Here is a 26,527-nt window from a genome sequence, read left to right as displayed (position 1 = left end):
GGAGGGGGGGAAGTCCGGGAAAGATGCCACTGAAACCAAGTGTAAATCATATTTGTTTTTTCTTTTTTTCTTGCTATCTTTCCTTTTTATTCTGGAAAATTTTTAATAAATATTATTTAAAAAAAAATAAATTATCTTTTAAATCTATATTGCATTGGTCACGGGCCATGACAAGCACATGTCAAAACTACTGAATGTTCTAGCATTTCCCTGTGTTTGTGGCAACAGTAGCTTTAAAGAATCATAGTCAATGGGGGGGGGTGTTTTAAACATTAGAGCGGGGTCAGCAACCTTTTTCAGCCATGGGCCGGTCCACCGTCCCTCAGACCATGTGGTGGGACGGACTATATTTTTTGGGGAAAATATGAACGAATTCCTATGCCCCACAAATAACCCAGAGATGCATTTTAAATAAAAGCACACATTCTACTCATGTACAAACACCAGGCAGCCCCCACAAATAACCCAGAGATGCATTTTAAATAAAACGACACATTCCCATCCCTGGGCCTTAGGTTGCCTACCCCTGCGTTAGAGTATGGTTTAGGAATGCAATTGCAAGATACCAAGTTGGCAAAAATGTTAAGTCTCAGTCCCATCTGAACAGCAAACGTCTTTGAAAAGCATTGGACAGAGGTCTGCATCAAGATCATCACCTTTGTAAAATAGATATGACCCATGGCTTGAATGTTTTGTTGTGGATTTCTGCTGCAATTGTCGGCCTTCCATTTGCAGTTTTGTCTTGATGTGGCAACTAATCAGGGTGAAAAGAGCTGATGGGCACACTTACCTGAGATATGAGAAGGACTCTGTGTATAGAACACTGCTTTTTGACAGATAGAATGAAAGGAGAGCAAGGCAGCGGGGAACGGCAAACCAAAAAGATTTGTCAACCCAAAAAGCATACCCAATGGTTGGGAGGGCAGGGTTCAACTCTGCTGTGGTCCACTTTGCCAGTGCATTCCCTACAGAGTAGAAGAGCCTTGCAGCCAGCAAAATTGAACCCTCCACTCATCAGCTGATGAGATGTGGGTTTAATCCTGCTCAGTTTGGCTGCATGCACCTGTTCCCTGCTGGGAGGCTCAAACAGCTGTGCAAGCTGTTTGAAAGCCCTTTCGCAAACAGTCTTCACTGTGCTTTGAAGTCCTGATGGTCGGGGCTTCAAAGCACAGCATCACCTGAAGTCACTGTGATGCCAGGTGATTGACAGGCGGCCCTCCAGGTGTGGGGAGATGAGTGTCCGACCACTAACCAGAAAATATTCTGTATCCCCGCTTTGGAAAGCCACTGACGATTTTGTTAGTTAGTGAACCTACACCTCATTGCTCAGGTTGTGAAAACGATTATGAGCCACTTCGTTTGCAGCTGTTTTCATTTTTTGCCTGCATTTATGCATTTTGAAGGACGTGGGTGGCTCTGTGGGTTAAACCACAGAACCTAGGACTTGCCGATCAGAAGGTCGGCGGTTCCAATCCCCGCGACAGGGTGAGCTCCCGTTGCTCAGTCCCTGCTCCTGCCAACCTAGCAGTTCAAAAGCATGTCAAAGTGCAAGTAGATAAATAGGTACCGCTCCAGCGGGAAGGTAAACGGTGTTTCCGTGCGCTGCTCTGGTTTGCCAGAAGTGGCTTAGTCATGCTGGCCACATGACCCAGAAGCTGTACGCCAGCTCTCTTGGCCAATAAAGCAAGATGAGCGCCGCAACCCCAGAGTCGGTCACGACTGGACCTAATGGTCAGGTCCCTTTACCTTTACGCATTTTGAAGATGTCGTAGGGCGTTTTCATTATTATATCTATATCTGTATCTATTTTTCTTTATGTCTTGCTGCTCTAATGTTGTGGTTCCACCTGGGACCAGGTGGTGAAGGGCACGTTAGAAACAAACAAATCTTATTATTTGTAACTAGGCTAAATGCAGCCTCATTCAACAAATCTTTGGAGAGGGGATAGAATATGTCCCAAAGTCCTTGCAGACTTAAAGAAAAAGAGCGAAAAGGGATCGAAAAGAAACCCTTACCGGTCTTCTCTCTGTCTACACTCTGGTCTATATTACCTCTGTGGATGTATATTCTATTTATCAACTCCCATGTGAGACAGGATATATGGACAGGTAAAAATACTCTTCTCTAAGGAGCATTAGTTGATGTTTGGGGTGCTTGCTTACTGGAATTCAACAGAAATTCCTTCCTGTTCTCTGTCTGTGGTCTGATCATGGAAGCCATTTTTCTCTTATGTAAGCTGATCTGAGAGGGATGTTTTGAGCACAGTATTTCCTGCTTCTGTGCCGATGACTTGTGCTAAATGACCCATGAGGCCCTTGCAAGTTATAATTCTCTACATGCGCAGGAATCGGAGAGAAAGTGAAGAAATTATTTATGTTCTTGGGGAGGATCAGTTAAGTCCTGCTGAATTAGAGCGCATCCATTCTTTTGAGACACTTTCTCCCTCTGTCTTCCAAAACAAAGGATTGGTACGGTCTGGGAGTGCGCTGAGAGCTGTGACCATGTTTATATCCTTTTCATTTACAAGAACAATAAAACAAACGTTCTTAGCAAACCCTAATATGGTTTTCTTAAGAATGTACTGTGAAAAGGAATCCTACACGGAATACTTCAAAACCAACATATTTGTCCAAAGCAGGATCTGCATCAAATGTCATCTTTCTTTCTTTCTCTGTCTCTGTGCCTGTCTCTCTCTTGTCCACACGTTATTAACCTCATTGGCTTTGATTTTTATACTTATTTTTATTCCTATTCATACCCTGCCCATCTGGCTGGGTTTCCCCAGCCACTCTGGGCAGCTCCCAACAGAATATTAAAAACACGTTAAACATCAAACATTAAAAACTTCCCTAAACAGGGATGCCTTCAGATGTCTTCTCAAAGTCAAAACAAAATTTAAAAAATCCTTCCAGTAGCACCTTAGAGACCAACTAAGTTTGTTCTTGGTATGAGCTTTCGTGTGCATGCACACTTCTTCAGATACGCTGAAACAGAAGTCACCAGACCCTTATATATAGTGAGAGGGTGGGGAGGGGTATTACTCAGAAGGGTGGTGGGAATGGGTAATTGGCTGATAGGTGTGGTAAACCATTGAGGACTATTAAGACTGCCATTGGTCTTACAGGAAAAAGCAAGGGGTGAGATGGCTAAAAATAGTTTTATCATGTATAATGAGATAAGAATCCAATGCCTCTATTCAAATCAGGTCTCTCCATGGTTTTAAGTTTGGTAACAAGTTGCAATTCAGCAACTTCTCTTTCCAGTCTATTTCTAAAATTCTTTTGTAATAAGACAGTTACTTTGAGATCTTGTATAAAATGTCCTGGGAGACTGAAGCATTCTCCTACTGGTTTCTCTGTCTTGTGATTCCTGATATATCTGAAGAAGTGTGCATGCACACGAAAGCTCATACCAATAACAAACTTAGTTGGTCTCTAAGGTGCTACTAGAAGGAATTTTTTTATTTTGTTTTGACTAAGGCAGACCAACACGGCTACCTACCTGTTTCTCAAAGTCAGATAGTTATTTATTTCCTTGACATCTGATGGGACCGCATTCCACAGGGTGGGCACCACCACTGAGAAGGCCCTTTGCCTGGTTCCCTATAACCTCACTTCTCGCAGTGAGGGAACCTCCAGAAGGCCCTCAGAGCTGGACCTCAGTATCTGGGCTGAACGATGGGGATGGAGGCACTCCTTCAGGTATACTAGGCTGAGGCCGTTTAGGGCTTTAAAGGTCAGCAGCAACACTCTGAATTGTGCTCGGATATGTCCTGGGAGCCAATGTAGGTCTTTCAGGATCTTAAGTAGTTCCTCTGTTCACACAAGGGTGGGATGTGATTTCCACCAAGTCTCCGTCCCCTTACAAGGTATCACCCACCACTTCCAAGGGTACCCCAACTCCCAGGTCGGTGGGAGATATATAAACAAGGAACTGCAGAGGGAAGGAAGGAAGGCTTCATTCTTTAAATGTAATGTCTTGCTCCATCTGCAGTTTTGATCCAAGCCCTTACCTTTCTTATGCAGAAATACTGATGTAAGGAGCTGCCTTATAATAAGTTACACTATTGGTTGGTTAAGCCCTGTCCTGTCACCTCTGCCTGGCTGAAAGGTTCTTTACCAGCCCCACTGCCAAATATCATTTCAACTGGGATTGACCCTAGTGCCTTCTATATTTAAAGCCCAGGGGCATATCACAGGCATAAGTCTGTAGCATCTCTGTTTCTCTGGTGCACCTGAGTATGGGGAATGTGATTGGTTAACTCATCTGCACTGATTGTTAGCACATTTTGATTTCCTAGCTTGAACTGACTGCCCACCTTTCTGCAAAAGGCTGGAAGCAGAGAATCCTACATCTGCAAGTGGCCCACCTATTTTATAAATATTCCCGTCCTATAGATACCGGCAGTAAACAAATCCCTGGCTGGAATCCAAATAACTCATTTGTGTGCATCTCAGGCCTGTGGATTTGTCATTTTTATTCTTTTTGACCAAAGAGCATATTTCACTGCTGCACCATCTATGAAACTCCCCTCAGGTTTCATAAAAGGCTTGCCATTCTGTTCAAGGACCTAAACCCCAAAATGAGTCCTAGGCCTCTGGATGCAAATTTCTGACTTGGGTGCTTCCACAAGAGCCCAGCCAGCTGGCTTTGCCCCCACCTTGTCCCCTCATCCATACAAAACAAATGTTTACTCTGCTGTGCAAAGAAAGAAGAGAGCCCAGAGGGATTTGATGCAAATATACTGACATATTCATTTCCCAGCATGGTCTCACCATCCCATGAATTGTCATGCACGTACCAGCGCACAATAAGTGTGGATTCAGCTGCAATCCACACACTACACCCAAAACTTTTTATTATTACATGGATATCCCATCTTTCCTCCAAGGAAGGAGGAATGCCTATCCCCCTCTCCATTTTATCTCTCCATTTTAACCTCGCAACAACTTTGTCAGACCGTAGGCAAGGCTGAGGGACTGTGACCATCTCAGGATCACCAAGGGAGCTTCATGACTGAGTGACTATTTGAACTCTGATCTCACAGGTCCTAACACCCTAACCACACTGTCTGAAAGCTGTATGGATCCTCTGAGTTCACATTCTCAACAACAAACCACAGTAACACAGACAACAAGTTCCCGTGAAGGTAGGTTTGAAGCTAGAATTGAGGAGGGTTAGCTGACAGAAAATGTGGCTTTATGTTTAACTTTGCGGAAGTAGAGTTTGATGAGGAACTCAGACTTAACTGAGACACTTGAGAGACAGATAAAGTGCCATTAGATAAAAGTAGCTGGATAGATGACAGAAAATTAGTATTATAAAAAAGGTTAAAAAATAAAAAGCAAAGGACCCCTGGATGGTTAAGTCCAGTCAAAGGTGACTATGGGGTTGCGGCGCTCATCTCACTTTCAGGTTGAGGGAGCAGGCGTTTGTCCACAGACAGCTTTCACAGACAGCTTTCCGGGTCATGCAGCCAGCATGACTAAACCACTTCTGGCACAATGGAACACCATAACGGAAACCAGAGCGCACGGAAATGCCATTTACCTTCCCTCTGCAGAGGTACCTATTTATCTACTTGTATATTTATTATACCCCGCCCTCCCCAGCTGAAGACAGGCTCAGAGCGGCTAACAACAGTAAAAGTAACGCAGTTTACATAAAATCACAATCAATTAATTGAAATACATTCTAAAATCAGTTCATTCTAAAATCAATTCTGAATCAAATTAATGGCAACCATTGCGCTAGAGTTCTATGAGGACTGTGCCTTGGCCAAAGGCCTGGTGGAACAGCTCTGTCTTGCAGGCCCTGCAGAAAGATGTCAAGTCCCGCAGGGCCCTAGTCTCTTGTGACAGAGCGTTCCACCAGATTGGGGCCATGGCCAAAAAAGCCCTGGCTCTGGTCAACGCCAGCCTAACCTCCCTGTGGCCCGGGACGTCCATGGTGCTTTTATTTGAAGACCATAAGGTCCTCTGTGGGACACACCAGGACATTGGCACATGTTGTTCCTTTTAAAAATGGATTCCTTGCCTGAAGAGGCCTTACAAGAGTTTCACCACAGAAGCTTAACCTCTACAACCATGCACCAGTGGAGCATCAAACCACCTTCTAGACTTGGCAGGAGAAGGGCCAGCAGCTTGTCAGGAGAAGGGCACATTGCCAAATCCTCTCCTGTCATCAGTCACCTGAAGGGACACAGCATGAAGCCTCCTCATGATTTCCGTATATTTATACACTCCGGTGTCGTTGCTGAGCCTTGTGTAAAAGCATGGGAAAACAACTAGTGCTGTGGCACACACACAGTCAGGATGTGTGTAGTTTGGCCAACTGGGCAGCAGGGAATCTGGTATCTGCTACAACATTCTGTGGAGAACCCTTGCTGTTTTCTTTCTCAAGGCATTGTGGCTTTTTGAAGAGGACACGGAAAAACACATGGTCACTGTGAAGAAATGATTCAAAAGACACAAGGAGCTCTGGGCAGACTGTCTAGATCCGATATGAATTTCTCCCAGGAGGTAGAACACACATGGCATGTCAAAAATGTACAGCTACACATAACAATGTCAACAGGAAAAACTGTTCGTTTGTAAACCCATGTGCCAGATAGATGTTTTCAGCACAGAGCTAGGACTAGCCCTGGGTCCCTGCTGAGTGCACAGTGGTTGGAAACCCAGATCTGCAAACACATCATATGTTAAAAAAAGGCACCAAGTCTCTGCTTTGCAATTGCTGTTTCTCCTTCCTTCCTCTTTGCATTTGACTGTATCAGGGCATTCCCCCCAAATCTAAATCAGGTGACAACTTGACTTTTGCACTCAAAATACCACCTTGCAACTAATTAAGTGCATGCATGCAAATGATTATAATTTGCATACACCTTCTTTCCTCTATACAGGAGTGTAAAATGTAGATTCCCCCACCACCATATAAAGTACATACATGCTTCCAGATCCAAAACTTGCTTTGTGCCGAGTTCTTAGAAGACCAGGATAGAAGGAACAGAAGCTATAGTACTTTCTTCTTGTTGCATGCCTCAGTATAACCAACAGTCAATTAATTAATGAGTCATGCAAAGAATAAGCGTCTTAGAGAGGAAGTAAAATCTTGTTCCTTGGGCTTTTTAAATAAATGGTTGCACTGGCACTTGCATTGCAAGTTTTATTTCCCAGCATTCTAGCCACTACACAGTAGCTCTCCTATTCCGGCATCTTCCCATTTTTTGATCACAGCTATATACCGTCCAGTATATTCCATGAGGTCAAGCAGATTCTTCTGTGGGTGCCTGATTTTTACTGCACCATAAGCGTTTTCTGATTGCAAAATGAGAACCCCTTTGCAATACAGTCACCAAAAGCCAGCATTGCACACCTCACAGTTAGGAACAGCAAACTCCTCCTAAATCCTTGTCTCTCTCCTCTCATCGCCCAATTTAACCAACAGAGCCTAATTTCACCTGCTATCCATGTGCTGTATGTAACTAGAAACAAAGGCACAGATTTTAGTGTGCACACACACAGGGAGAGAGGGAGAGAGATCTGCAGCAATTCTGCGAATACAGTGGTACCTCGGGTTACATACACTTCAAGTTACATACGCTTCAGGTTACAGACTCCACTAACCCAGAAATATTACCTTGGGTTAAGAACTTTGCTTCAGGATGAGAACAGAAATCGCACAGCGGCAGCGCAGCAGCAACGGGAGGCCTCATTAGCTAAAGTGGTGCTTCAGGTTAAGAACAGTTTCAGGTTAAGAACAGACCTCCAGAATGAATTAAGTACATAACCAGAGGTACCACTGTATAAGCAAGGGGTGGAGAGTGAAGCTAAACTGCAGGATCTAAGATTTACAATAAGCCACATTTGCTTGGGAGTGGGGCATGAGGGAGGGATTGCCCAAGAATATTAGTTGGCAGAGAGAAAGCCATGGGGTCCATGCAATATTTAAGAATGTGTTATCTGTCTTTGCATAAAGAAGAAACACCCTCCATAATACAGCTTCCTTCAGAGTGCTTTTTGTGGGCATCCATTTGTGCCTTTGGGAGTGAAGTCAAATTGTTGGAAGGTTGCAGTGCCTGCTGCGGTTGTAGAGACTGATACGGGAGAGACATGTTTTGTTGCAGCTGGGGCAGGTGAAGGTGTCCGGTTATGCTGCTGCAGATGCACCATGGTGTTTCTTCTCTCTGCGTTCCTTCCAGCGGTCATTCCTCCTCTGGTCACTGCTGTGGATACAGGACCTGGCCATCTGTCTCCAGGCACTGTGGTCATCTGCAAGGGATTCCCACAGGGTTGGATTGATGCTGCCAGCCTTCGTGTCACATTTGCTGAAATCTTTGTAATGTGGAGTCGGTCTGCCAACATGCCCGAAGCAAATTGCCCATGGAGCAAGACTTTGGGGGTCCTGCCATCTTCCATTCTGCGGACATAGACCAAGCGAGCATAGACATTGATGGGACAGGAGTGCAAACACACGAAGATTGTGGGATTGAGAGGAGACACTTCTGTTTAAGGCTCTGTCCTGCCATGTGATGCCCAAAATCTTCTTGATGGAAGGCGCTGAGGCATCGCTGCTGGTGGTTGCAAGCTGCCCAAGACTCATTTCCATAAAGCAATGTGCTAAACACACATGCCTAGTAGACCTTCAACATGATATTGGACATTAGCATCACATTCTCCCATACTCCTTTGGAGAGGTGAGGCATTCCCATAGCTGCCTTCTTCTGGATCAGCATCGAGGGAGAGGCTGCGGTTATGGTGGAACCCAGGGAGACAAAACTGTCTACTACCTCAAGTGTGTGGTCACCAATCCTGATGTGTGGAGTGCTGGTGATGTCCTGACCCAAGACGTTGGTCTTCGTCAGGCTGATGGTAACACCGAACTCCCTGCAGGCTTGGGGAAACAACCCATGTGTCTCTGTAGACTGCAGTAGTTCTCAATCTGTGGGTCCCCAGACGTTGTCGGACTACAACTCCCATCATCCCTGAGCTCTGGCCTTGCTAGCTAGGGGTGACGGGAGATGTAGTTCAACAACATTGGGGGACCACAGGTTGAGAAAGGCTGCTGTAGAGCTTTCTCTGAGTGTGCTGTCAAGGCTGAACAGTGCAGCCTCTAGTTATCTCCCACTTGGGACTACTGCAATGTGCTCTACGTGGGGCTACCTTTGAAGGTGACCCAGAAACTACAGCTAATCCAGAATGCGGCAGCAAGACTGATGACTGGGAGTGGCCGCTAAGACCATAGAACACCGGTCCTGAAAGACCTACATTGACTCCTAGTACATTTCCAAGCACAATTCAAAGTGTAGGTGCTGACCTCTGAAGCCCTAAATGGCCTCGGCCCAGTATAACTGAAGGAGTGACTCCATCTCCATCATTCAGCCCAGACACTGAGGTCCAGCACCGAGGGCTTTCTGGCGGTTCCCTCACTGTGAGATGTGAGGTTACAGGGAACCAGGCAGAGGGCCTTCATGATAGTGGTGCCTGCCCTGTGGAACGCCCTCCCATCAGATGTCAAGGAAATAAACAACTATCTGACTTTGAGAAGACATCTGAAGGCAGCCCTGTTTAGGGAAGTTTTATATGTTTGATGTTTTATCGTGTTTTTAATATTCTGTTGGGAGCCCCCCAGAGTGACTAGGGAAACCCAGTCAGATGGGCGGGGTATAAGTAATAAATTATTATTATTATTATCTTCAAACTGCATCTCTCAGATAAGGACCATCAGGGAGAAGAATATGTCAAAGAGAGTTGCTGCAGGAACACAGCCCTGTTTCACACAGCTCTTTATAGGGAAAGCATCTGAGGATGAGCTGTCCTATTGGACGGTACCATGCATGTTCTTGTGAAAGGGCACCATCATCTTGTGATGCTTAGGTGGATATCTTTTCTGGCTGATGAATACTTTTTGGCCTTCTAAATACTGCTAGACCCAAAATTGGCATTTCTGTAGCATTCAGCTACAGTGGGTGATCTCTATCAGCACCACCACAGTGCCCAAGAACCAGGAATCCCATATAATCCATTGCATTTGAAGGAGGATGTAGAGGGTCTTAATCTTTTCTGGTACAGTGCTTTGTAGCTTCCAGGACTGGGCAATGGAAATCTTCTAGAAATTAGAATCTCTGGGCATGTTATCACTGAGACAGTATGCTTGTCTCTGGGCTGTACCACTTCAGACTTCTATGGGTTTTTTTTCTTTCCATACAATAGAGTTCCCTCCATAAAGAAAACTAAATGTCAAAGAGAAGGGTTCAATTCTTCCCTTCCCTTCCTGTCATTGTGTGTGTGGGGGGGGGCTTTCCATCATTTGAGCTCCCATCTGCAGTTTTAATCCACATGGATTCCATCTTTTTAAGAACTGCGGATAATCAAGCCAAAAGTAAGAAATTTCCAGCTACACTGATTTCAGTGGGAAAGATTTAATTTCATCTGTCTCAACAGGATAGATAAATAAAATGCCTTTAAATGTGTCCTGCTTGTGACCATTCATAGCAAGTAAGTACAAACGTTTACAATTTTTTTGTTCACACATATTGGGGGGTGAGGGATAAGCATTCCTTGTGTCAGCTTGTGAGATGTTGGGGAAAGAACTGAAAAGTTTCGTATTTGAAAAAAGCAGAAAAACTGGAAGGCAAAAGGCATTGTGGAAATGGGAAGTTTCTATTTTCTTCTTTGTTTCATTCATTTGACAGGTGCAAATTGTAATGAAACTATCACCTCTCTCTTTAAATAAGATGTCAAGATGCTATCGGGATCCAGAAAGCAAGAAAATTGTGGCACATGTGATATTGCAACGCTGCAGGGGAGAGATCCATCGTACGAGTGCTTTCCAGTCTCCACAGGCATTTTTTCATACAGTATCTTGAAACCACTTCTTAATGCATTAAGCCTCCATTACACGTTGCATATGGTTTCTATTTTCAAATCTCCGATGCTTTTAGGAATTTGTTCCTTGACTTCATTCATTGGTGCCTGGCTGCAATTAGCGTTGATTGACAAGAAGGCCAGCCGTTTCTCTCCCCCTTACCCCACTTCCCAAATTTTCTGTTTCCTGACTCAGCTCAACAACTTAATCCAAAACATTCATCTTTTAGAAGGGATTGTTGTCTGGCAGGAAGACATCTTCTGTAGCATTTTTCCTGTTTGGGCACTTTTATTTTTTCTTCACAAGATGGAGCCAGAACCAGAGAGAAAAGGAAAACACAAAGCATATGTGATGTCTCTATGAAAAAACAATTTGTATTATTCATCATCGACAGGTGGAACCTGATATTTAAAGAGGATGCAAATGTATTGTTGATTTGACTGCATAGGATGTTTAAAGATTTGTATTAGCGCATGGTTTTCCGTTAAGTGCTTCTTTTTGCACCATTAACAGTGGCTTTGCATTACTTCCCAGTGCTGTGCAGTAAATGACACACACAGCAGCAAATTGAATGTGGAAAGCAGCTAGGAACAATTAATCCTACTGCAGCAATTCCTACATTTGTGTGCCACAAGAGAACTGCTGGCATGCCACATGAAATAAATAAATTAATGGCTTCTTTCAGCCCCAAGTACCCGCCCACGGCTGCCTCAGCGCATCATTCGCTGTTTTCACTGGCCTGGCCACTTTCCCATTGGTTCTGCTGGTGCAAGGTAATTCAGCCACATCTTTACATTGGTTGTGACTGGATCGTTTTATCACACCAAGGCAGAGACTGGGAAGAAGGCCCTTACTTCAGAAGAAGCTGCTCACTGTATCTCCGCCCTGGTCCAGTCGAGAACAGTGGCTCAGGGCTTTTCCACGTTTACTTTTTGGCCCACTCTTTCCAGACAAAGGTCCGCACTTTAACGCTCCGCACCCAAGCGTAATTTTTCTTTTGCCCCGAAATTTCCCCCACGAAAACCCACTCTCTCGAGCTGAATCGGAGCAAATGTCAATTCGGGTTTTTGCATAGATTGACGTTTGTTCCAATTGAGCTTTTAAAGAGCAGGTTTGCTAAGGGAAGATAAGCCTTTTAAAGAGCAGGTTTGCTAAGGGAAGATAAGGAACTTTGCAAATGTTCAGAGTGAAGTGTGCCTCCTACAAAGGTGGATTTAGAGGAGTTTGAGTAGTTTGCCTGCACTGGGTGCCAAGACGAGAGGGAAATGCAGGGGGCGCTGCAAAAATGACTTAGAACAGAAGGAAAGAGAAAGGGAGGTACCAAATTTTGGCATCGCACAGGGGACTGCTGAAATTTGAATGCCCATAGTCCGCCACTGCCTCCAGTTTCAATTCAGACTAAAATGTGACTTGGTTGTCAGAAGCTTGGGCAACACTTGCTTGCCGGCATGCAAATAGTACATTACGTTGACCATGGGTGGAATTATAAACTGCAAACATACCTGTGTAACCAATGTTCACTTTCCAGAGCAGAAAATCAGCTTTGGGAGTGTTCAAAATCAGTGTTGGAAACTCCCATTGTTCTAGGGGCATTTTGTGACAGGGAATTCCATTGGTGTGAGAGGTTTCTGAGCTCTGGGCGCAGTACTGTACCTAAGATTTCAGATTAAAACTGCAGAGTGGAAGGAAAGGAGGTCCTTTTTCTGCCTCCCCACTTCCAGCTGCTCTCTGAAGACTGGAGAAGAGACCCTCTTAAAAATATTAGGGGTGTGGGCAAGGGAAGGACTATTACCATGTTAAAAATGAACATAATATTTTAGCTGCATTCATTGATGTTCCGCTTTGTATTCTTGTTATTAAAAAAGCATGCCTAGACATTCTGTTGTTGCACCCATAACCGAGGTTTAAGGTGCCATTTAGCTTCTAGTTTCCATATCTCAGCTTCTAACACGGTATACAATGTGCTTTATAATTATTTTCTGCTTTTGCCTTATAACTGTAAGAACACCAGCAACCTCTTTACACTGCAAGTCTGCAGGTGGGGCTTGCTTTTAACATCATCCTTGTACAATGCCTACATTTTCAAGACACTTTGTAGACTCTACATTATGATTACTGCCACAGCCACCCGGTGAGATTCATGGACAGACAGCTACACGAATGTTATTGGCCCAGAGATGGAAAGAAGATGAAGTTCCTACCAGAGAAGAATGGCAGATGAAGTTGATGGACTATCCAGCGGTTCTCAACCTGTGGGTCCCCAGATGTTGTTGGACTACAACTCCCATCATCCCTGAGCTCTGGCCTTGCTAGCTAGGGGTGATGGGAGTTGAAGTTCAACAACATCTGGGGACCCAAAAGTTGAGAAAGGCTGGACTATGCCAAAATGGCTAAAATGACAGAAAGAATCAGAAATTAGTAAGGCCAAAATGTTAATAAGGAATGGGGGAAACATAGAACTTATCTTAAAGACCATTGTAAACAGTTAAAATCGTTAGTAGGATTGGAATACTACTTGTAGTTAAGGGTAAATTCTGGATACAATGGAGATGTAAAAGATTTGGATCATCATAAAAGATGCGGGAGGAAAGGATTAATAGGAAGTCCAGGAGATTCCTTAGAATCTTGTTTTTATTATTTATGCTTGATATATCTCTGTAAATTTTTAATTTGAAAAACCAAATAAATAAATAAATAAATAAATAATTTTAAAAAGAGATTTGAGGCTGGGGATGGAGTCTGAGGAACCATTCTCCAGAACCACTGAGGAGGCTGTTTCCTGTCACTAAAAAAAACCATTTATCTAAATCAACTCCTTCTCCAACACCATTATCTTACCCTTACTGTTCTGCTCAATTCTGGCTTCCCTCAATATTCTTCTGGACTGTGAGTGGACATTTTGCCACATGCAGAGGAACAATACAGGTAACCAAGCTAACTTAAGAAAAGCCAATGTGGAAGTTTGGTCTCTATGAAGTATCAGGTCAGCATAGAGTCACAGTTCCAGAACCACCTAGGCTCTATCCATAATATCCAGCCCAACACACCATACCCGTCAACTGTCCCGGATATCCAGCTTTTTTTGGGGGGGGGGGCGTTCTCACATGACGTGCACAGAAGATGGCCATCCTGGTTTTCCAGTGGGATGTGTTGGAGGCTATGCACACTGGTCAGGGGTCCACGCATCTATCTCTTAAATGAGGGGTAGAAGACATGCGAATTAATCCAGAATGCGGCAGCTAGACTGGTGACTGGGAGTGGCCGCCAAGACCATATAACACCAGTCCTGAAAGACCTACATTGGCTCCCAGTACATTTCCAAGCACAGTTCAACGTGTTGGTGTTGACCTTTGAAGCCCTAAATGGCCTCAGCCCAGTATACCTGAAGGAGTGTCTCCACCCCCCATCATTTAGCCCGGACAGTGGCGTAGCGTGGGGGGTGCAGAGGGGGCCGGCCGCACCGGGCGCAACATCTGGGGGTTAGGGTTAGGGGTAGGGTGTGCAAATCCATGGGTTAGGGGGCACAAATTACTTGCCTTGCCCCGGGTGCTGACAACCCACGCTACGCCACTGAGCCCGGACACTGAGATCCAGGTTCAAGGGCTTTCTGGCGGTTCCCTCACTGTGAGATGTGAGGTTACAGGGAACCAGGCAGAGGGCCTTCACGGTAGTGGTGCACGCCCTGTGGAACGCCCTCAAAGCAGATTTCAAGGAAATAAACAACTATCTGACTTTTAGAAGACATCTGAAGGCAGCCCTGTTTAGGGAAGTGTTTAGTGTTTGATACTTTATCGTTGTTTTTAATATTCTGCTGGGAGTCGCCCAGAGCAGCTGAGGAAACCCAGCCAGATGGGCGGGCTATAAATATGAAGATGATGATGATGATGATGTTTCCGAGCACAATTCAAAGTGTTGGTGCTGACCTTTAAAGCCCTAAATGGCCTCGGTCCAGTATACCTGAAGGAGCGTCTCCACCCCCATCATTCTGCCCGGACGCTGAGGTCCAGCGCCGAGGGCCTTCTGGCGGTTCCCTCATTTCGAGAAGTAAAGCTACAGGGAACCAGGCAGAGGGCCTTCTCGGTAGTGGCGCCCGCCCTGTGCAACGCCCTGCCAGCAGATGTCAAAGTGATAAACAACTACCTGACATTCAGAAGACATCTTAAGGGAAGTTCAGGGAAGTTTTTAACGTGTGATATTTTACTGTATTTTTGGTTTTTATGGAAGCCGCCCAGAGTGGCTGGGGAGGCCCAGCCAGATGGGTGGGGTATAAATAATAAATAATAATAATAATAATAATTATTATTATTATTATTATTATTATTATTATTATGACTTCTCACCCAGTCTTTGTGCTGTGGCGTACATAGGCATTTACTGCATGGAGTGCCACTGTCTTCATACTCTGGCAGCTACTATTAGTGAGGCTCCACTATGGTAATGGTCTATGCTATAAATGATACAGAAAGGGAAGGACCAGATGTCAGTTTTCCCCATGGCACCTGCAATATGCTCCAACCTCAAGGCAAGGCTTATTTTCCCTATTTCCTGGTTGCAGTAATGTAGGCCTCTTGTCCTGATGGGGTTAGGGGGAAAAGGACCACTTTAGTCATTCTGTTACTGGTTGAAGATCAAGGTGGGGACCGCCTCTCCTGGTATGTCCCATGGAGGACCTTACGGTCTTCAAACAAAAACACCATCGAGGTCCCGGGCCTCTTAGAGGTTAGGCTGGCCTCAACCAAAGCCAAGGCTTTTTCAGCTGTGGCTCCAATCTGGTGGAACGCTCTGTCACAAGAGACTAGGGCCCTGCTGGACTTGACATCCTTCCGCAGGGCCTGCAAGACAGAGCTGTTCCACCAGGCCTCTGGCCAAGGCACAGCCTGACCCCCTCCTTTGATAATTCTTCACAGAACTCTAGCCCAATGGTTAGCATTAATTTGATTTGAACTGATTTTATAATGAATTGATTTTAGAATGCTGTATTATTTTACTGTTGTTAGCCGCTCTGAGCCCGGCTTTGGCTGGGGAGGGTGGGATATAATTTTTTTTTATTATATTATTATTATTAATTCACTAGTTAGGTAAAGGACTAGATAAATTAGCTCATAGTCATATACATGTATTAGCCAGGCTACAAGCATCTCATGGGTCAGTTAAAATTCACTAGCACTACCTAAAGCTTATCTCTATGTTAGCAACAGACAACTCTGTATCGCAAGACTCCATACACTACTCCATTTATTGATTCAGGCAAACTCTGGCACTGGTTAGACTCACCTCGGGCTCTGAATTGCACCCTTGCCACTCTGTGGGTCTCCCTTCCATCTTGCCACCCCCAGCAGCATCCACACCTGGGAACCTTTGGTCCTCTAGATGCTGATGAACTGCAACTCTCATTGGCCCCACCAAGCTTGGCCAACAGCCAAGGATGATGGGAGTTGTATCTCAGCAACATGTGTAAGGCGAAATACAGACACCTGTCTGTATCCTTTCCACCTCTTCCCAACGTCTACACTTGGCTGCAGCACCACTAGCAAGAGATTCTGTGTGCCTTCTCCATTTTGTCTACTCTGAACTTCTCGGGCCTTCTCTTTACAACTCTTTCCTCAGCTTCTCTCCTTGCCACTGCTTGCTTCCTTATTTTCAGTAGCCAACACACCCACACTTGACCTCTGCTCCAACCTCTTCCTAGCTTCTCCTACCAGGGGCTGTTCCTCGTACCACCGAGACAAAATTCACTGCTCCATTTTAGGAGGATCATTTATCCTCCCCTCAGCTGCAACCCCTGAAAAGGGAGAATATACTTCCTCTCGTTTCTGGGGAACCACAGAAAATACCTCCAAGTTTTCATGGGAGAAGGAAGGGCTGGATTTCCTTAATTAAATCCTGTTTTTGAACAAGTCCCAGAGCAAGCGTGAAACACCTAAGAACCTCCCCATTCTGCTGCGGTTCCTCTGCTAGTGGTGTCCAGGAGTTCCCCTTGGCATTTTGGCCTGCCTCCAACAGAAAACAGGACTGGAAGATCCTGGCACGCCTTGCAGAGATGATGGGCAGCCAGGTGATTTCCACCCCCAATTATTTTTTTAAACAAACAAACCACCACCTCATTTATGTAAGGCAAACCAAGCTCTTCCCCACAACAACCACCACACACACACACTAGGTAAAGTCTCCTGCACCACCTCTATTTTGTGAATGATTTCTTTTCATTCGCACTCTACATTTCTGAAAAAAGCTGGGCCAAAAATCCTGGCCCTGCTCTAGTCGATGGCCTCAGATTCTTCTTTCTGTTCCTTCTGGTGCCTTGGGAGCTCATTCATTTCTAGCAACCCAGCCCCATGCTCTCCCATGCCAAGAAACCCAAAGTCTGCCTTCCCAGTAAATTATGCAGATGTTTCCACTAACATAGGAAGCTGCTATGTAAAGGCCATTGGTCCATCTAGTTCAGTTTGGCGAGGTTTCAGACTGGGATCCTTCCCAGCCCTACCTGGGGATACCAAGGGCTTGAAGCTGGGGGCTTCTGCATGCTAAGCAAATGTTCTCTGTCTTTACATGCACTTGCGAGATGTGCATCCTATATCCTGTTTGCAAAACAGAAAATAGTCTCAGAATGTCAAAGGTTCTGTCGGGAATGGGAGGGAAAAGGACAAGGAAGAAGTGTGGAATGTAACATAAGCAGTCAAATACAACATTTCCTGTTTGCCTAGAGTAGACATGCAGGGAATGTCGGTCCAGCCAATTGAACTTCCTATTACACCTGGTCTGGAACATCCTTCCTTTTCATGTGATCAGGTAAGGTGGGCATGACCCTTCCAGACCCCACAAAAGGTCCAGTCACGCAGCCACCTTCCTTTTTTGATGCCTTTTCTTCTCTTGGACTACACTGCTGGCTCTCAGCCAGCAACATGTGGGATGAATTCCCATATGGGATGAACTAAAACCCTCTTCTGTAACTCTAAGCTAAAGCCTGCCTTCAGGGCTCCAACTGTGAACTGAATGTGAGTAAACTTATTACTTTTAAAAGAAGACTGTTGTGTTTTTACTCTTTTAGGAGGGAATCAAAGGGGTCTTACCAGGAATAGTAGAACTTAAGAGATTCTAACGAATCTGCAACTAGCTTCCTGCTGTGGAAAGAGGGGAATGTACTCTGCTGTGTGAATAAACTCACTAGCGTGAGTTAGGAAGGACAATATTTAATCAATATATCGTCTCCTGCTACCCACAACATTCCAACAAGTAGTGCAGACATGGCTGTGTGGGTGGCAAAAGGAACGAGGAAATAAGAGATTTAGGAGAACCAGAAGTTCTACCCCTTCCCTACATTTAGTTTCTGATCTTTCAGGTGACATGGTTTGGACACACTTTTCTTGGAAACCATGTGGGCTAGGAATCTTTTCAAAACAAAGAAGTGAAAGCCCTATGCTCTCGCTCGGTGAAATTTTGGACATCAAAATCATATCTGTAGAATTAAGGGTCTACTAGAATAAGGCAATTAGCAGCCCAATACCCAAGCAAGCTGACTTGGAAGCAAATCTCGTTGATTTATGTGGGTTTATGTCCAAGATTACTTGGAAGTGTGCCTTACTGACATTTACTTGGAAGTAAGCTCATTTGAACTCAGTAGAACTTACTTCAAAGCAGTCATGGGATCGGGCCATGTTACTTCTCCAGATGACACTTATCAATAATTGTTCCTCAGGAGGTCTTGTTTAGTACTGGCTCTTAACTGTTAAAAATGACCATAGAACTTCATCAGTCAACTTGCACCCAATCCTACATATTATGTAGAAGCAAGTTCCACTGATTTCAGTGAGATATACTTCTGGTTGCTATGTTAAGGATGCGAGCCCCAACCACTTACTCAAAAGTAACATAGTTAAAATGGTAAAGAGAATTTATGATGCGAGAGGAGGAATCCATTTTATATTGTGGGTTTCAGCAATTGCTTATTAATAAAACAAACCTACTTCTGTTTTCTGTGGAAAAGATGTTTTTAGAAGTACAACTGATGACACAAATTGCTTGGTCAGCAGATCAAAATGTCAGCTGCAACAAGGGATTGTGAAAAAGACAGATGAATACAGGACGCTTTAGAAAATACAAATTTTATTTGTAGCTTCCGGTTGCAGTTACTAACGCTGCCATTTTTGCAGATGGCCATGATTTCACAGAACACATGGGCATGGTGCAGTTTTGGAACTATGCTATATTTCATTTTTTAACAAAAACTGAAATATTTCTTATCTTCTACTTTCTTTTGATACATGGGGGGAGGGGAGCCAAAAAGGCTATGAACAATATTGCAAGCAAAAGATTCAACAAGTTTGGGCAGTGTTGGTAAACAGCATGCAGCAAGGGGACTGGCAGATCTGTTGGTTTTTTTGCAGAGCAGTGTTGTGTGATGTGCTTCCCCAACAGTTATTTCACTAACAAATTTCCTGAGTTACCCAATCAGCTGTTTTGACAAGTTAACATGTGGGGAGCTGTTGGTTTCCTGTCAGCAGTTTTACTTGACTGGGAAAAGCAGCTTTCACCATTAATATGCAGCCACTAATAGGTGACAAAAAAAAAAAACAAGTGGTAGTGGTGACTTCTTTCCTTCGATTCATGCTCCTCCTCTCCATCTAAAACTTCACTTTCTGTTTTCTTCTCCAAACCAGCTGTGCCGCTCAGTAAAACAAAGGGAAATAATCCTACCCACATTCTATATGTCTGACCAACTATTGATCAGTTATTGGGTCAATACACTAGGCATTCCAAAAGCACAAATTATTTTGCTTTGAGGATTTGGGTTCTGTGCATTTTTACTGCTGTTTGTTTGTTTAGGTAACTGATTAACCTGCAGTAAGATGTGTGTGTGTGTGTGTATGTGTGTGTGTGTATACACACACACATATATGTGTTTGTGTGTGTGTGTGTATACTACTACAGCTGTTGTTAAAATATACCATGCTACTGTTTGCACTGTAATAAATCTTGTGCCAGCCTTTAGCAAAGTCCCCTCCCCTCTTCCCCCACTCTGAGACTGTGGTTCTCAGATATATTCTGTCACTTGGTGTGTTTTTTTAATGTCCTGTGGGCAAGGCAATAAACTGTTGATGGACTGACTCTGAGGCCTGTGGACAGACATTACCCAATCAGCATTCAAAGATATCTCAAAATCCAGTGTTTGGCTGGATCGACAGTTCTAATATATATATTTGCTACTTCTAGGCCCAACTCTCTCTCTCTCTCTCTCTCTCTCTCTATATATATATATATAGTTGGGCCTAGAAGTAGCAATTCAGATGTGACAGCTCCTGTGTGTTGGCAAATTCTTGATTAGATCTGTGCCTGGGTAAAGCTGCAAATCCAACCAGTTCATCACTGTGGTTTCCTCTAGACCAGTGTTTTCCAACCTTGTGCCTCCAGCTGTTTTTGAACTACAACTCCCATCATCCCTGACTAGCAAGACCAGTGGCAAGGGATGATGGGAATTGTAGTCCAAAAACAGCTGGAGGCACAAGGTTGGGAAACACTGCTAGACTAACTAGCCAAGGTTGAGCCTGGTCATTTGCATCAGCCTCCCATGTGAACAAGACAATGTTAACACACATAGGAGCATGGTAAACTTGTCGTCTCAATTCCCACATTGTGTGTAGATGTTTGAACCTCCCAAACTGCTGTGTCTAAGCAAATGGTGCTTCTGCAGATCCTTCCCTCAGCTCTTATAAATGGAAGAATTTGAGTATGATGCCAAGGTTTCCACCAGGAACCAAAATCTGAGTGTGGGCTCACTACTAAACTAATTCATCCGTATTATCCTGCCAAAATGCTGCCTGTGGAGGGTTTTGCCACACTTCAATTGCAGATGTGGGGGCGGGGGGGAATGGGTATCTGTATCCACCGTTCAGTACATCTTGGTAAATCCCATTTCTTGAAATGAATGGAGAGAAGGTTGGAAAGAAGAGAACTAAATGAAAAAAACAGGACTGTATAGGAAAAAATGCGAGAGAGGAGGAGTGTGTCTCCCTCTAGGTGGAGGAATTTGGCAGACAGTGTCAGCCGGGGTGCTTCCTATAGCGACAGATTCTTCACAGTATCATTAAACACGGACTTTAATTGAACTAGGTACATGGAAGTTGCCTAATTGTCCTCTTCTAATGGATCGGCCTCATTAGTGTACTTCATTTGGTACCCCCAAAATGTTTGCAGAAAAGATGGCCAGCCTAGCAGATAATAGACAGGGTTGGGAGAAACGCATTGAAATGGTTGCCCCTATTCCTCAACACAGTTCTTTGAAGGCCATTTTGCAAGATACTAGACAATGAAGATTTTCCAGAGCCTACACCCCAGCATGGCCATTCCTTTACCCTTCCCCCCTCCACCCCCATATTCATCTAGATTAGAAGCAATTTTTTCACTGCTACATTGGAAAAGGAGTTGTGATAGTATGGGTGGACTGATGCACAATCTTAACAGCGAACAGATATCACCACCGCTTAATATTAAGCAGAATTTCATTCACATGGGCTTGTAAAATTGATGCTGAGTCTACAATCTCCCTCTCCCTCTGCCCCTTTAAATCCACTGGAGCATTTAACAAGGTGCTTATGCAAGATGGATCTGCTGGCAAAAAAAAAAGGATTCCCTCCAATGCTGTCCTACAGGTCTGGGGAGATCCTTATCTCAAGATGCCTGCCTTTGTTCTGCCAATTCTGATAAGTGCCTGACTAACGATGGAGAGAGACTTGCCTCGTCCGTCTTCCCCACCCTGCTCTGCTACGCATGCGCGAGGCGAAGACAAAGGAATAGGTAATTACAAGAGAGTTTCATTCATTTTCCCTGCAGTATCGCCAAAAGAGGAGCCCAGCTGGGAGGTTTTCTCACCCAACACCGACCCGGTGTCGTAGACGACGTGTGAATGCGCTGGCCTCGGGGACGGCTACTTGAAAAGGCATCCCCCCAAAAAGAAAGCGTGGTACCCGGGAGCCTCATCTCCGGGAGCCACTAAGAAGATGCGCTCGTTTTCATGTGCCATGATTCGGTGGCTAACGCAGCAGAGGGGTGGAGAACGGAGAGAAACTGCAGGATCTCTGATTTACAAGGAACCACATTTGCTTGGGGGTGGGAGAGGATGCCGGGAGGGGGCTTGCTATGCATATTCATGGCGGAGAGGACGAAGCCACGGGGATCCATGCAGTATTCCTAAACTCCACAGAGATGATGTGGATCTTTGCATTAAAGCAAAAAAAAATATCCCCAAACTAAGACACAAACGCTTCTGGTCTTGCAGGCTTTGCATTTAAGCAGGGTGGGAGATTAAAATGTTTGTGGCCACTGCTATCATAGCCCCCCACCCCACCCCACCCCCTCCTCGTCTGTCTTTCTTTTTCACCCCACACTCTCGACCAATAATAAAACCAGAAGCTCTTTTCTTCAGGATCGCCTAAGCAAGAACAATCGCACAGTGTAACACCCCAGGATGGTTTTAAAATAAAAAATAAAAAATTGGCAGGCGTCCACTTTACATCTCGCCTGCCCTCTGCTAAGAGAAGATTGAAGGGGTGATTTAAAAAGAAAGGAGGGGGGAACACGTTTAGCCAAAATACACACGCACAGATCGTTTAGGAGTTTTCTCCAAAGTGCTCCACAGGTAATATAACTGCGAAAAACCATCCTTTCAAGCCCAAGTTGAGGCTCTCATGCCATGTTATCTCGCTTTTACGCTCTTCCCCCCTCCTTCCTCTCCCCCCTCCCCTGCATGATCTTAACATGGATGTATGCCCCCTCCCCAATATGCCTTCTTCGAGATATCCATGCTATGCAGTCTATATTTATTTATTTATATATATATACTGTACATATAGATATATATATTAAAAAGATGGGAAAAGAAATCTGTAACATCCCCTCCAAAAAAAAAGTGGTGGCTGTGAAAAAAATTAAAAGAAAAACAACCCTAAACCCTCCATCCCGATTCCCCACATCCATCCCTTTCTCCATCATGCCACCTCTCCAGCCCGTGGACGTCTCCATGCAAAGATTTCAAGACATAGGCACTGACTTAAATTTCTCCCTTTCATAGAAACCCATCGCCAAGGCATGTGGGCTACCTAGATCTTGCTTCTCCCTCTTTTAAATATGATATATATATGAAAATCTCCCAACACACACACACACATTAAATATTTCGAGAGAACAAGCGGTTTTCATTTTTGTAGGCGGGGGCGTTTGTTTCAACAGCAATAAGAACCGGATCGACCAGCTGGCTGCCGCGTAAAAAATACAGAGGGGGGAAACAAGAAAATCCAAATTGTCTCCAGCCTCTCGGATGGCTCTTACCTCGTTCCTTTGCTCCTCTGTCCCCTTTGGCGCGGCTGCGAGGCTGGGGTCACAAAGAGAGAGAGAGAGCGGGGTCCCGGCTCGCCCTGGCGCCCGCTGAGTCTCGCCGGAGATCTCCCTCGCTCGCTGGCTGGGAGTGTAGTGGCTGGAGCTGTGGCTGCTTGGAGTAACGCCGGCGCCGCCGCTACTGCTGCCGCTGCATTTCTCCCCCTCCCTCCCGCTTCTCTCGGTGACAGTCTGTGGGCAGTTCAAAAGCCACACATGCACACGCACGCACGCGCGCACAGGGTTTGGTTCCTCTCTCTCCTCACCCCCTCCGCGCGCGCGCGCGCGCGCCCACCCCTCCCTCCTTACCTTTTTTTTCCTTCTCCCCCCCCCCCAATTATTTCACCCAAATCTCATCAGCTTCAAGAGATGCCTCCTTTCGCCCTTAGGGGGCGGTCCCGAGCCAAGGTTTTAAATATCCGCTTTGCGCGTTTCAAGACGGAGTCTTGTTTTTTTGGAAGGCGCGTAAACATGCCCATCCAGCTTCCAACCCCCACGTGAAGGGATGGATCCCGCGGTGGGGAGGAACAGCAAGGGCAGATCTCTGTGCTGGTGGATTCTGACTCCTTTCCTAAGAGATCTTGCAAGCCTTCAGAGGGGATTTGTACTTCGCTTCCCCTGCTTCTTTATATTATTAGTAATATTATTATTGTGGTTTTTACGCACGGGGCGGAGCGCAAGCGGTCGTCGTTGTTGGCATTCTGGCACCGCGCGGCTGGATGGGGAATGGGAGAGACGCGCGCCAGCAGAACGGGCTTCTTCTGCGCGCTCTGGGCTTCCTCGAAGGAACGGCAGCTTGTGGCCAAGGGATGGCAAACGCGGATGGCGAAGGGATGAGGAGAGGACCACCCCGGGGAGGCTTCCGCTCAGGGGTGCGCGGCGTGCTGCGTTGGGTTGCAGGAGGGCCGGAATGCTTGCCTTTAAAAGTGCCACCTGCTTGGGACATCGAGGAAAACCTTCCTCTGGTGATGGGACGGTTGTGAGACAACGGAGAGAGGGCTGCGTTTTAATCTCGAAAGCATGGAGGCAACTCTACTCGAAAGAGTGTGGGAAAAGGATGCTTAGGAACTGGAGTATGGACGTGTTGTAAGGGCAGGCAGGATACTTCGCCATGCGCGAAAGATGTGTATGAAATGTCTGAGATATAAGCAACCGCTTATTAAACTAGCTACAAATTGTCTCCAAATATTCTGCAAGCTGGCGACCGCCCCCTCCTTCAGTGGGCAACGTGAAGGCAACGATTTTGTGTGTGTTTTTTCTATCACAGAGCAAGCAGTCCGTGCGTTTAGCATGCTGCTAAACAGATTTTTTTTTTTTATTGGCGTGGGGTTTGTATTTGTAGTTCTGTAGCGCCCTCTGCTATTTAAATGACTGTATAGCAGGACATACTTTTAATGATTTTTTTAAAGTTAAAATAATGGGGCATTAAACTTTGCATATTTTATTGAAGAATATTCAGAAATGAAAGTGAAGCCGTCCACAAAGTATATGCCAATCTGAAAAATTGCTTAGAATAGGCAGATCTATTGGCACATGACATTGGCTAAACAATTTCAAACACTTCAGCATAAAGATACAAGCCAAAATCTTGTTTTTCAAAATATTTTTAGAAAATATACATATATGGTAATGTATTGTTGCTTTTGGTTCATTATGAAAAGTACAGCACAAAACTGTGCCTGCAAATTGAAGAGCAGGAATTCTATACAAATGAATTTAATTAACCTGAAGTTGATAAAAGTAATTTGTACTAAGAATTTTGTCTAAGGCACCTGTTTTATTGCTGATATATATTACACCAAAGCATGGTTTCATGTATGGCACCAAAAACACTTGCATTTCCTTCATCTGTAATGTGAATGTAAAATTGCCTAGAATGTATATTGAATTTTAAATGGCATTTACCCCTCTCTCCTGCACTGATTTTCACACATATCCACAGCAACAATATGAGAGGCTCAAAAGTGCTTTGTTTGCTCAGAAGCAAGTTCCATTTAGTTCAATGAGATGTACTCCCTAGTAAGTGTGCTTAGCAGCCTATTCATGTTTTACTGGAAGAAAGTCCTATTGTGTTCAACGGGACTTACTCCCAGGTAAGGTTTGCAGCATCAGTGATGTGCGCAACACACCCTAGCGTAATTTCTTCTGAAATCAGTGGAAATTACTCCAGTGGCTTCTGCCAGTGGGCTAGGATGAAAGTTTGCAACTTTCATGGATCGAGTATATATTATACTGGATCCAACTTTCATGGATCCAGTATAAAAAATATAGGCACTGAGGAAGGAGACAAAACACTGCATAGCACAGCTACATCAGAATGGTAAATGGGTCCTTTCAAATTCAAAGACTTACGGTAATATTCACATATTCTGTTCTATACCATAAAGCTTGTCAGGAATGCTCATCCAGTATTTACTTAAGCTTTGGTAAATGGAATTAGTATAGAAAGCTAAACAGGTGATCAAAAATACAGACTATTGGACCTCCTTCCCAAGACTTCTGGTAAAGGAGAAAAAATGATACATAGAATTCATTGTTTCCGTGTACAGAGCTGCATGGCTGCAGAAGCAACAAGCCTGTTAAAATTATTTACATATAAATCACCACCAACCATATTAGAACATACGGAAGTAGCTTGTATGATCGAGAAGAAAAAATGCACTGGAGAATGCAGCCCTGTTTTCTTGGAGAGAGCGATAGAAAAAACTATTAATTTCTCATTTGTAGTAAGCATGCTAGACAAATTCCGGCTGCCGAGAGCTATGCCAATAAAACAATGTTCACCTAGTGTGGTATCTAATTTCTTCTGAAATTATGAGTCGGCGTTCTGAAGAAATGCACACAAGCAAAGTTCCTCCATTGATAATCCCCATTCAAATATCCAATGAATCTGACTCTTTATTTTAGAGTTTGCCATGCCACATCATTCCCCAAAACGCACACGTACTAAGTAACTGGCTCTGTTTTCCTGATGGAGACAGCAAGCCCAGCAGACAGCGTGATTGGAATATAGATCTACTCATTGCTATGGAAACAAGAGACAAAGCCTGCATGAGGATTAAGAAATGCAAATCCACTAGAATGTGGTTTGTGCCTTTCTATTAAGCTGTCCCTGCACAGGCTATAAAAGACCTGTAATATATTTATGTACGACTAAGTGACTGGTATGAATTGATAAAACCGTTAACTCCAGTATTCAAATTATTGTAAATCAGTGCTAAATGTCATTTATTTGTTTCTCCTTGACACCAATGTACAGTTAACTACCTTGTAAAAATCAATTCAGAAGTGTCCT

The 26,527-nt window shown here is 44.5% G+C and overlaps 1 protein-coding gene and 1 long non-coding RNA gene across 2 annotated transcripts in view; one reads left to right on the top strand and one right to left on the bottom strand.

Annotated features, from left to right (window-relative positions):
- Nucleotides 1–23,452, bottom strand: part of BASP1 (brain abundant membrane attached signal protein 1) — an 85,055-nt gene extending 61,603 nt beyond the window's left edge. The window contains exon 1 of the mRNA XM_079985105.1: nucleotides 23,188–23,452. The gene's annotated coding sequence lies outside the window, so the exon portion shown is untranslated. The remainder of the gene's footprint in view (nucleotides 1–23,187) is intronic.
- The window catches only part of LOC307220958, a 216,495-nt gene that overhangs the window by 170,578 nt on the left and 19,390 nt on the right, over nucleotides 1–26,527 (top strand). The gene's annotated exons all lie outside the window — the stretch shown is intronic.

This window comes from Podarcis cretensis (genome assembly GCF_951804945.1).
Source record: "Podarcis cretensis genome assembly, chromosome: 7".
Lineage (NCBI taxonomy): Eukaryota > Metazoa > Chordata > Lepidosauria > Squamata > Lacertidae > Podarcis > Podarcis cretensis.
The sequence above is the reverse complement of the archived record's forward strand: the minus strand, read 5'-3'. Positions and strand labels throughout refer to the sequence as shown.